Consider the following 10,361-nt stretch of genomic DNA (forward strand, 5'->3'; position numbering starts at 1 on the left):
TCTGCTCTTTTGGGATTTTGGCTCTAGGAGATTAGTTTTTCTTTACATTCTGCTAAAGAGGCCCTCTGGCTTTCATGTTTTGCTTTAAAATGGTAGTTAATCATCTGAGCCTGTCATTACTTATCTTTCATAAATCAGTCAGGCTCAGAAACAGTCACCCAGCTCCATCGTCCCTGTAACTCCCATTTCCCTTACCCCTTTACGCTTGAGACACACTGCACCAGGCCCTGAAACCCCTTCTGCAGATAGTCCACAACTGCACACCAGTTTCCCTGTTTTCAAAATCGCATTTCTATATTTCAAGGAGTAACGCTGTTCCACCTACTACTGGTGATGGGGGCTGCGTTGCCAGAGCCAGTGATCAACTCATCTCCAAATTATCACTTCAAAAGTCAGCTTCCTAAAACCACTTTCTGGAACAATGTGTTCTCAGCTGGGAGGTCAAGTGCAGAGGAGTTCTTGGGAGATGCATCCGTAAGGGAGTGAAGAAAGCAGCTTTGAACAGAAGGAAAAGCCGGCCTGCAGTGAGGTTGGAACTGAGGACTAAGCTGGTTCTAGAGGGAGTCCTGGAGCCTGGATGGCCTTTCAGAGTTGTTCCAAAACAAAGCAAGAGAGCCCGGCTTTTATAGCCCCAGTGAAACAGTCACTGGCCACGGACTATGTTCTTAAGGGGGGAGCATAACTTCAGGTCCATGTGGTTCCCTGTGACTGAAGACAATCCCTAGTAAGAGGCAGAGCTACAGAAGTCAACAGGAAGCTGGGATGTGTGTGTCTGTCAGTCCTGGAGAGAGGAACCCTGTGACACACCACACCAGCTCTAGTATTCCCACCAGCACAATGTCTTCCCACGGCCCAATCCCCGCACCTTCGCAGGGAACATTGCTGACTCTGCATAGCCACAGTTACTTTTTAAAGCAAAGGAAAAACACTGTTCCACTCTCATACTCCCACCACTGGTCCACAAAGCTTGGCCAGGAAGGGGGGGTCAGGAGTGACAACCTGGTACCAGTGAGTGAGGACAAGACTGGCCTGGTGGTCTTCCTTTTTTTTTCTTTTGATAGGCAGAGTTAGTGAGAGAGAGAGAGAGAGAAAGAGAGAAAGGTCTTCCTTTTTCTGTTGGTTCACCCCCCAAGTGGCTGCTACGGCCAGCGCGCTGCGCTGATCTGAAGCCAGGAGCCAGGTGCTTCTTCCTGGTCTCCCATGCGGGTGCAGGGCCCAAGGACCTGGGCCATCCTCCACTGCACTCCCGGGCCACAGCAGAGAGCTGGCCTGGAAGAGGAGCAACTGGGACAGGATCCAGCGCCCCGACTGGAACTAGAACCCGGTGTGCCGGCGCCACAGGCGGAGGATTAACCTAGTGAGCTGCGGTGCCGGCTAATGGTGGTCTTCTTAATTGGCACTCTGTCTATAGTACCTTCTACTAGCTAAGTAAATGGAGAAAACTGGTCTAAATAAAAGAGAGAAATCTCAGTTTGGCACTACAGCTCTCTGACCGTGACAGTGTCCTGGTTAATAATCACCTTGCAAATCCAGGGCCTCACCTTCTACTTCACATTGCCCTTCGGCGGTCTCCTGACTCCCAAACCTCCAGGGTCAGGTCAGAGCACACACAAGTCCATCTTGGTCTCATCAGACAGAGAGAATGACTGGCAAAGCTGACTGCGTGTTCAATGAACACGTTCTCCATCCTCCTTGGCACATGGTTTGCATTTGCCAGACTCCTTTGAAGATAGCTGCAGCCATGTGCCTGAGCTCTGGACAGTGGAAGCGAGCAGCCATGATGATGTTCCCCACCCCCACCCCTGCTCAGGCCTCGCTGTAGAAGGGTGCACATGCAACTGTCTTCTTTCTTTCCCTCTTGGGAGAAGACAGGAAAGGGCTCTGAAGAATGAAAGCTAGGGAACATTAGAGCTGTAAGATGGAGTCTGAGGGTCCTTGGGCGTCTGCTTGGAAGAGAACTGCCCAGAGGGACAGCTCCTCCATGTGAGACTGTGATACCTGTAGTCGTGAGTCATGTTGTCCCCACGAAAGGCTGGGTTGCTTGGTACGGCAGTGGGCTCACACTGACAGCTGGGAGACAGATTAATCTGGAACAGTGGGAATCCAAGAGAACCTGAACCGTGTGTCTCACCAACTCAAATTACAAATTACTTGGTGACTTTCTTAGATTCTTTGCACCTGCCCAGTGACTTCAGGTGCCCAGGATAGTAATTTTGAAATCAAACAAACATTTGTCTGAAAATCACTTTGGTGAGAATAGGAGGTATGCAGAACACCCTTGTGATCAGAAGAACCTAAATGCAGCTAAGATTTGCAGCTCTATGTCCCCTTTGACACCCTGCACGAGTTTTCCATGGAGTAAAAATCTTCCCTTCCCACGCCCCTCGCCTTTGTCTTCACAAGCAAATGAAGAGCTGTACCCCACATCTACTTGGAAATGCACTTTTTTTCCTTCCAAGGAACACAGAAGCTGTTGGTCTATGTTCAGGGGTTTGGCAGGGGGCATTCCCCAAGAGGCCATGGGCACATCAACCTACGGCAAGGCAGGCTAGCTCTGGGAAGGCGTTTTTGCACTTAACCATGCCAGCCTGGCCCTCCACAACGTTCACGCTCCTACAATTAAACTGTTCAGTTCTCAATCATCTCGAGCTGCTGCCAACTGCTGGCTGCTGATAGTCAGAACTGCTGCCCGGAATGTCAGCAACTCTGCTTCCTGCCTCTCCTGCGCTGGCTTCTCTGTACTCTCCCAGCCTCCGCACGACAGTCAGCTCCTCACCTTCTTTGCCTGGCTGATACCTGGAGGGACACTGGGAAGGTGCAGTGGGGCTGCGAGGCAGTGACTTGTTTTAGTACCCGCAGTCTGTGCCACCAACTGTGTCATTTTGTGGTGTAGACACTGCCTCTTCCAAGTGGGATGCTAAGCTTGTTCCTGCAGAGAGCAAACCACCTGGATGGTGGAGAGAATGCTGGCAGAGAACAGTTTCTGTAAACCATGACAAAGAACCTTTCTGTCACCCAGGACGGCAAATGCGTATCCAGATTTCACAGAGAAACTAGGAAAACCTTGGTCGCTGGCCACTTTATTGCCTTCTCTCCATTCCCATTATCGACACCCTGGATTAGAAATATATCATCTTCCCTTAACCTTTATAAACGCCTACCTCTGTTTCAGCCTCACGATTTCATCCCCTTGACCTGTGGTCTTTGACACTGAAGCCATTAGCCTTGTGGCTACTGAGGACTTGAACTGCGGTGAGATCGACTTGAGATGTGACATAAATGGAAATGATACAACAGAGGCAGAAGACATTACAATAGGAAAGAATGTGAAAAGTCTCATTAATATAATTTAATGTCGACTACAGTTTGAGATGCTTATAATGATTATATTTTTAATATATTGCATTAAATAACATGATCGAAATTAATTTTTACTTTTTAAATGTGGCTACTAGAAGATTTAAAGTTACATAATGTAGCTTGAATTTGTGGTTCACAATGAATATGAGATAATACAATGTCTAGATACTGACCAGAATGTCCTAGAAGCACAAACTGCCTGGGTTACCATCCCACTCCCCACAGCCAGTAGGACAGATTCCAGTGTCCTTAACATGGCAGACAAGTTTTGTGCCCTGTCTCTCCTGTGTGTTCCAACCTTGGAGACAGTGTTGTGTTCCCTCCACCTCCACCTGTGGGCAAGCCTTCGCCCACCATAATGCTTCCAGCATCTCTGCTTTGGAAATACCCTCTCCCCACCCCACCCCATGCCCCAGCCCTCTGCTGCCATCTAAAGTGACTTTCTCCCTGAGAGCTGCCCACAAAACTTCCGACTCCTCTTCCCTCGCTCTCTCCTCTGCTCAGGGAGAGGATTCAGGTGGAGCAGGCACGACACTGATGGTAGGGAGTGCAAGGGGGCCCTTCCTCTAACCTCAGGGTAGTGTGGAGGCCTCCTGCAGCTGTGAGTCCCAAGTGCCTGTCTGGTCTCAGCCTAGAGCCCCCACGTCCAGGCCCCTCGCCCTCTTCACACAGGCGCCACCTTCCGGTCGTAGCTGGACCTCAGCAGGGCCTCCCAGTGATCTCTCTATGTCGTTGTTTGGGAGAAAATGAGGACTAGGCCTTAATCACTAGTCCATCTCCAGCAGCCCACTGTCTCCCACAAAGCTGACTGGGATCCTTACAAAAGAAAACTTCATTGGGAGTTATCAATCTGCTGTCTGTCAGGCACCAGGCTGTGTGCCGGAGATGGAGCAGTGATGTACTCCCTGCCCTTAAAAAACCCCTTCTTTCCTACAGCGAACAGCAATTTCCCAGCTTCAAGACCCAGCCTGTGCAGTTAGAAGTACGGACTCTCAGGCCCACCCCACAGTTCCTGATGCATAGGTAGGTCTGCAGCAAGGTCAGATGTTCATGGCAAATGCAGGGAAACCCTCTCGCCCACGTCCACTAACAAACATCTCTGTTCATCTGACCAGGCATCTGCTTCGTGTCTTTGTTAGAGAGGCTGTTAAGGAAAAAAAGGTACATGGGGGAAGAACAGTGTTTGCAGACTCCAGTCTATGAAATGCCTCCATCCGTACAACCGTGTTTGATCTGTGGGCTAAAGATGATCTCTTATTTTTTTTTTTTTAAAAAGGATTTATTTACTTAGTTGAAGGGCAGAGTAAGCCCTTCAGAGAGAGAGAGAAAGAGAGCGAGAGAATGAGAGCGAGAGAGAGAGAGATGGAAGGAGGGAGGGAGAGGAGAAGGAGGGAGGGAGGGAGGGAGGGAGAGAGAGAGGGAAGGAGATATCTTCCATTCCCTGCTTCACTCCCCCAAATAAATGCAACAGCCAGGTCAAGGCCAGGCCAAAGCCAGGAGCCTGGAACTCCATTTGGTCTCCCACATAGGAGGCAGGGATCCAAGTGCTGGGGCCATCTTCCATTGCTTCTCCAGGTGCATTAGCAGGAAGTGAGATCGAAAGAAGAGCAGCCTGGACTTGAACCTGTGCTCTGGTGCACAATGCTGAAGCCGCTTATCCTGCTGTACAGTGCCGGCCCCATCACCTCCCTTTTAGCAATACGACCGATTTGCCCAAGTTCACAAATGAGTTAAGTGGTAGGGAGCATCGAGTTCTCACCGGGAGTGAGTAGTGGGGACTGGGATCAAAGGCAGCACTGTCTGCCTTCCTACTTGACTAAGCATTTTCCCTAACAAAGATTATCCTGAAAGCCACAGGGATTTCATCGCTAGGATTTGGGAGGGGTGGAAGAAAGGAAGAGGATAAAAAGGAAGGAGATCCGGGATGTGCAGCTGAGAGGTAGACGTGTAGACCAGCTGCTACAAATGCTTGAGTGCTTGCCAGCGGGCCCCAAGGCTGTAACTCAAGGCCAAGGTGGCTGCAGCCACAGGTGACATTCCCTTGCCCCCGTGTGCCTGGACTGAGCTCTGGAAACCCTGAAACATCTCTCTCCTTCTTTTTCTCCCCGCCTGCTCACCTGTCCAGTCCGTAGGAACCTCTCCCATCCCAACCCAGGAGGATGCTGGGAGATGTCCGGCTTCCCTGGCCTCTGTGGCCACTTGCTCTTCACAATGACTCCTGGGACAGACAGCACTCCCCCTCACTTGTCCTGCATGCCTCCCCCGGGCTCTCAGAGTAGCCTGGGGCTTGGCCCGCAGGGGTGACGGTGAAACAGGAAGCTCGCCGTGAGGTCAGGTGGCACCCAGAACCAACGCCCCTGCTCCGGGCCAGCCCTGCCATCCCCAGGCTCCCGGAGCTCCGGAGACCAGGTTGTCAGTTCAGCAGACCTGGCTGCTGACAGCTTTCCGGAACAGCCGGAGCACAGTCAGCTTCCTTTCTCTCTCTCTTTTTCCTTTTCTTCCCTTCCTCTGCTGTTGTTGCAAGACTGGAAGCCTGACTGGAATTTAAAGCAAGTCTTCAGGATAAAAATATATGTTCACACCAAGCCCTGCTCTCTCCGCAGATTGGCAGCTGTCCACTTTCTGGGACTGGAGGATAAAACAGCTGCAAATTGTTAGGGGTGGGGTCTGGCCCAGGAAGGCGGGAAGATAATTCTCTGACGCCTGAGTAAGCTTCTCTGTCGGGTGACTGGTCTTGTGTTTATGTGGGGCACAGAGGGGCAGGAAATTTTCCCTGGGCAGCACCTGCAAGCTGTCCTTGCCAACCCAGAGAGGCAGAGGTCCCTGGAGCCTCCTGGTCTAACACAAGCCCATCTTCTCGGAGTTCACTGTCTGTTCTCCCATCAGTCCCTGCTCAAGGCGGATAGATAAATAGATGGATGGATAAGAAGAAGAGACTCTAAACAGCTTAGATAAACTATCTTATTTACATCTCCTAGTCCAATCTCGCAATCCATCGTTCTGCTTATTGTGTGTGCACTCTCTCAATCTGCTGCGTCAGCCCCCGTTAACCATTCATCTGTCTTCCTTTTGCCCGTCTACCCCTCCATTTCCAGCATCAAAATGCATCTGAAGCTGGGACACAATGAGGCATGTCCTTCCACTCCACTTATCCCGGAAGGGTGGCTGTGGTAGCTGACACCGGTGGCTTCCTATGACTCCTCCTGGGGAAATATGCAAATGTCTTTCTGAATGCTCAGGGGACAAACGCCAAGTGTCACATCTGCTGGGCGAGTGCTGCATTACCAGCTCTGAACAGAGCAGAGTTCCCTAACCTAGGCTCTCCTGGGGGAAGGGCGGGGAAGGGGGATGGCAGGTGGGCTCTTTGGGTGGGCTGGTGTTGCACATTTGAACATTAAGTGGTCTTTTAGCCACTATGCAGTGATTTGGTCTACCTGGATGAAAAGAGGGTGCCAAGAGGAAAGAGGAAAAGATGGGGACTTTCTAAATTTTATGATTTGTATTATCTATTGACTTTGAACAGTTAATTTCTTTCGATCCTCTGATCTCTAGATTTTACTGCTAATAGCAAAGGGGCTATTTTGAATAATTACATTTACAGTAAAAGTAATGAAATTTCATGCTATTAATTGTATGTAAAAATCTCAACCATTTAAAGGAAACAGAGAAAGAAAGGGGGGGAATGCCAGCAGCCTCATCAAATCAAGAGTGTTTTCCGCATGCTGTGGTCACACACACACACACACACACACACTCACTCAGTTGGCACATCTTGCTCTTTCTTGGGGGCCAATGGACATCTAACTTTGGTCCAAAAATACAGCACATCTCCCTTGTTCCTATGGAGACAACCCCAACCCTATTCTCACAGTCTACCCAAGACTCGCGTCCCCAGCTGTTGGCCTTGAGGCCTTCTCCAGGGTCTAAGTATGTCTCTGCTGTTGACATCTGAATCAATGTGAGAGCAAAGAGCCAGCACCTTTATCTCGACAGCCTTAACGGAAGGACACAGTAAGATACTGCAGAACTTCGACCCAAGGAGGTCTACATGCTGTGATCAGCCCGATCCCCCGACTCACGGGTCAGAGACACGGGAGCACCGTGCACGGAGGGTGGCCTGCCACCGGAGGACACCACTGTCCTTGGACCCTGCGAAGTTAAAGTCCACTGCCCGGGGTGGGGGGAAAGGGGCTGAGGGAGGCCTCCCCCCCCCACCACCCAGCACTGCCCAAGCAGCTTTCAGAACCGCCTGGTGACAAAGGAGCAAGGGCACAATAAAGACAGAAGCAGACACAGTAGAAGGCGCTGTCACCTTCCAGGGCTGGTGAGGCTGAAAAAACAACCACCCAGCTCTCCCTGTAGCCCGGGCGCATAAAGCACAGTTAACAGTCATCCGGCCACAACGTACTCGACATGGGCTGGCTGAGTCTGGGGCCGTGTGGTATTTATCAGCATGCGCTGGTGAATATCAGAAAATGTCATAAGTAATTATGAGTCCTAAAGAAGAAAAGTCCTGCTCCTGGGGCCAGCCAGAGGAATGACGGAGTGGGACGTGTATTTGAAATGAGGGAATACTGCTCTCACGTGTTATTCTAGAGCCAAAGACTCTGGCTAACTATGATTTTAATAAACAAAGGAGGTTAGGGAATGGGAGCCCCGGCTCGTACATCTCCGCACTCTGACACTGTGAAAATCATTAGGAGTTCCTGGCGTTTATTTAGTCTGTTGGTAATCAGGGCAGTGAGGGTGAGGCTACCTCATGTTTCTGAGGACTGGGTCGGTCCTCCCGCCCTTCCCAACAACGTGATCCGCGAATCTGAACCGCTCAGTGATTCGCCATTTAAAGGAAGAAAGGCTTCCTCCTTGCGTTCGAGATAATTCTTTGAAAAGAGAAGAGCAAATGGTAGGACAGACAGGTGAGGCTCCTGGTATTTCTGCTGACTCCAGGCAAGAAAGAGGCTTTCAGTCACGGAGCTGTGGTGACAAGGGTCTCCCGGGAAGGATGCTACAGGCTAGATCAGCTCAGGGCCAGCCACACAGTAGATGCACAAGCCCATCCCATGGATGGGTGGATGGGTGAGCCAAGGTGCTCTGCGTCACAGCTGATGCGCGTGACCACACGGTACCCAGAGCATCTCCAGTGACGGGAGTTGCAAGAATTCCATGGAGATCCTTGAAGAGAAACAGATTATTTAGTGTGAAGCTTTAGGAATGGTTCTGTCTGAAGATGGTGGGAAATGCTAGATCCATGTTCAGACCAGCTGTCAACATGTGGACTGCCGGTGCCACCTGCTACCTGCAGGATCCGAATCGCCAGGGTGGTCCCAGCAACTGTATTCATGAGCTCCCAGCTGCTTTTCATGTGGGCTGGTCTTTGTTAGTCCCTGGAATAGCACTGGGGAACTGCTGTTCTGGATAACATCTTACGACCCCTTCAGTCGCAGGGTTCTGTGATTCTGTGAAACTCACTCGGGAGAAGAGATCTAGCAAAGAGAGTCCATTCATTCCAGGTTTGTTGAGCACTTACTGGATGCCACGAACTGAAATTAGAACGCTGGGCAAGAAGACACAGTCATATTTCTCTGGGCTTTTGCTGAGAACAACTTGACCTCCAGAGAAGGTGGGGGGAAATCTAGCTTCCCCCCTCCCCTCCACATTTTTAAGACTATCATACAAAACAAGGGATTATTTTAAAATTGTGGTATCATGGAATAAAAGTAGTTTCTTATTTATATACCGTGTTTTCCTTAACAAAGTTTGTTATACTATGGCATTCACATGACATAAGCAGGTAGGTATGATTATTAGTCCCATTTCACAGATGAGAAAACTGAGGTTTGGGAAAGTTTAATGTCTTCCTCAGAGTCATTTAGCTTATAATCAGAGAGACTAGGAACCCACTCCAGGTTGCAAAATCCCTGATATAATGCTATTTTTACTATCCCTGAGGTTTGGCTTAGGTTTCCCTGTGAAATTGACAATATAGTTAAAGATTTTATCTTGCGGTGATAGTGTCTCCTGTGTCAAGGAAAGTGACATCTTCTTTAGCAAAAGAAAACACAGATCCGCAGGGAGAAGGGCAGCAGGGCTGATCAGCTTTGACTTCTCCCCGAAATTCAGCTTCCCTTGGAGAGATTTCCCAGGGTGCTCCTCTGAATACCAATGCAGCCAAAGGGCCGGAAGCAAGGACTGCCTTGTCACAGAGGCTGCAGAAGCTCAGCATGGGCTCGTCTAGAGCCGGCCGGCTCCACCACGCTCAGGATGCGAGAGGTGGTCGTGGGAGCCACAGGGACTCACAAACAGTATCTCCTATCCTGATCCTCAAAGCTCGACCTTAATTGGCAAATCAATCAATAAAAATGATTAAATTAAGACCCTTCAGAAATAGAGCTTGTCCTGGACCATCAGCCTGGGCCTTAAACACCATCACAGGCACCATCGTAAGGGGAAGGCAGGGTGCAGGCGTCAGCCTAGGGATTGACAGGCTACTGTGGGTGTTTGGGGGTAGACCAGTGGAAAAGCACCAGCAGCTGGAAGAAGCAAGGCACTGAGCCTCCTCAGGAACCCCCCAGGGGAGCCCAGCCCTGCTGACACCTCAGTTTCAGCCCAGAGGGGCTGGTTTCAGACTCCTGACCTCCGGAACCCTGAGAGCAACATTTCTGTTGTTCTAAGCACCAGGTGTGTGATAATTTGTTACAGCAGCCACAGGAAACCCAGCACAAAGGCCAGGAGAAGTCTGGCTGGGAAGATACCTGCGGAAGCTGTTCAACCCCATGTTCCCCAAACTTATTGGCCCTTGGTGGCCTTTTGCCCTGTAAGCCGTATTAATAACCAAAACAGAGCTCACATTATATGCAACCCACTTTGGAAAATGCTACCGGAGGGAAATCTTCTGCTAATTACCAGGGCCACCACTGCTGCTCTGGGGACAAAGATGTTCCTATTTAATGTTCTGACCACCATGAGCCAGGACTCTGTCCTGCCAACCCTGCACCACAGCG

Source organism: Oryctolagus cuniculus, chromosome 7, assembly GCF_964237555.1.
Source record: "Oryctolagus cuniculus chromosome 7, mOryCun1.1, whole genome shotgun sequence".
Classification (NCBI taxonomy): Eukaryota; Metazoa; Chordata; class Mammalia; order Lagomorpha; family Leporidae; genus Oryctolagus; species Oryctolagus cuniculus.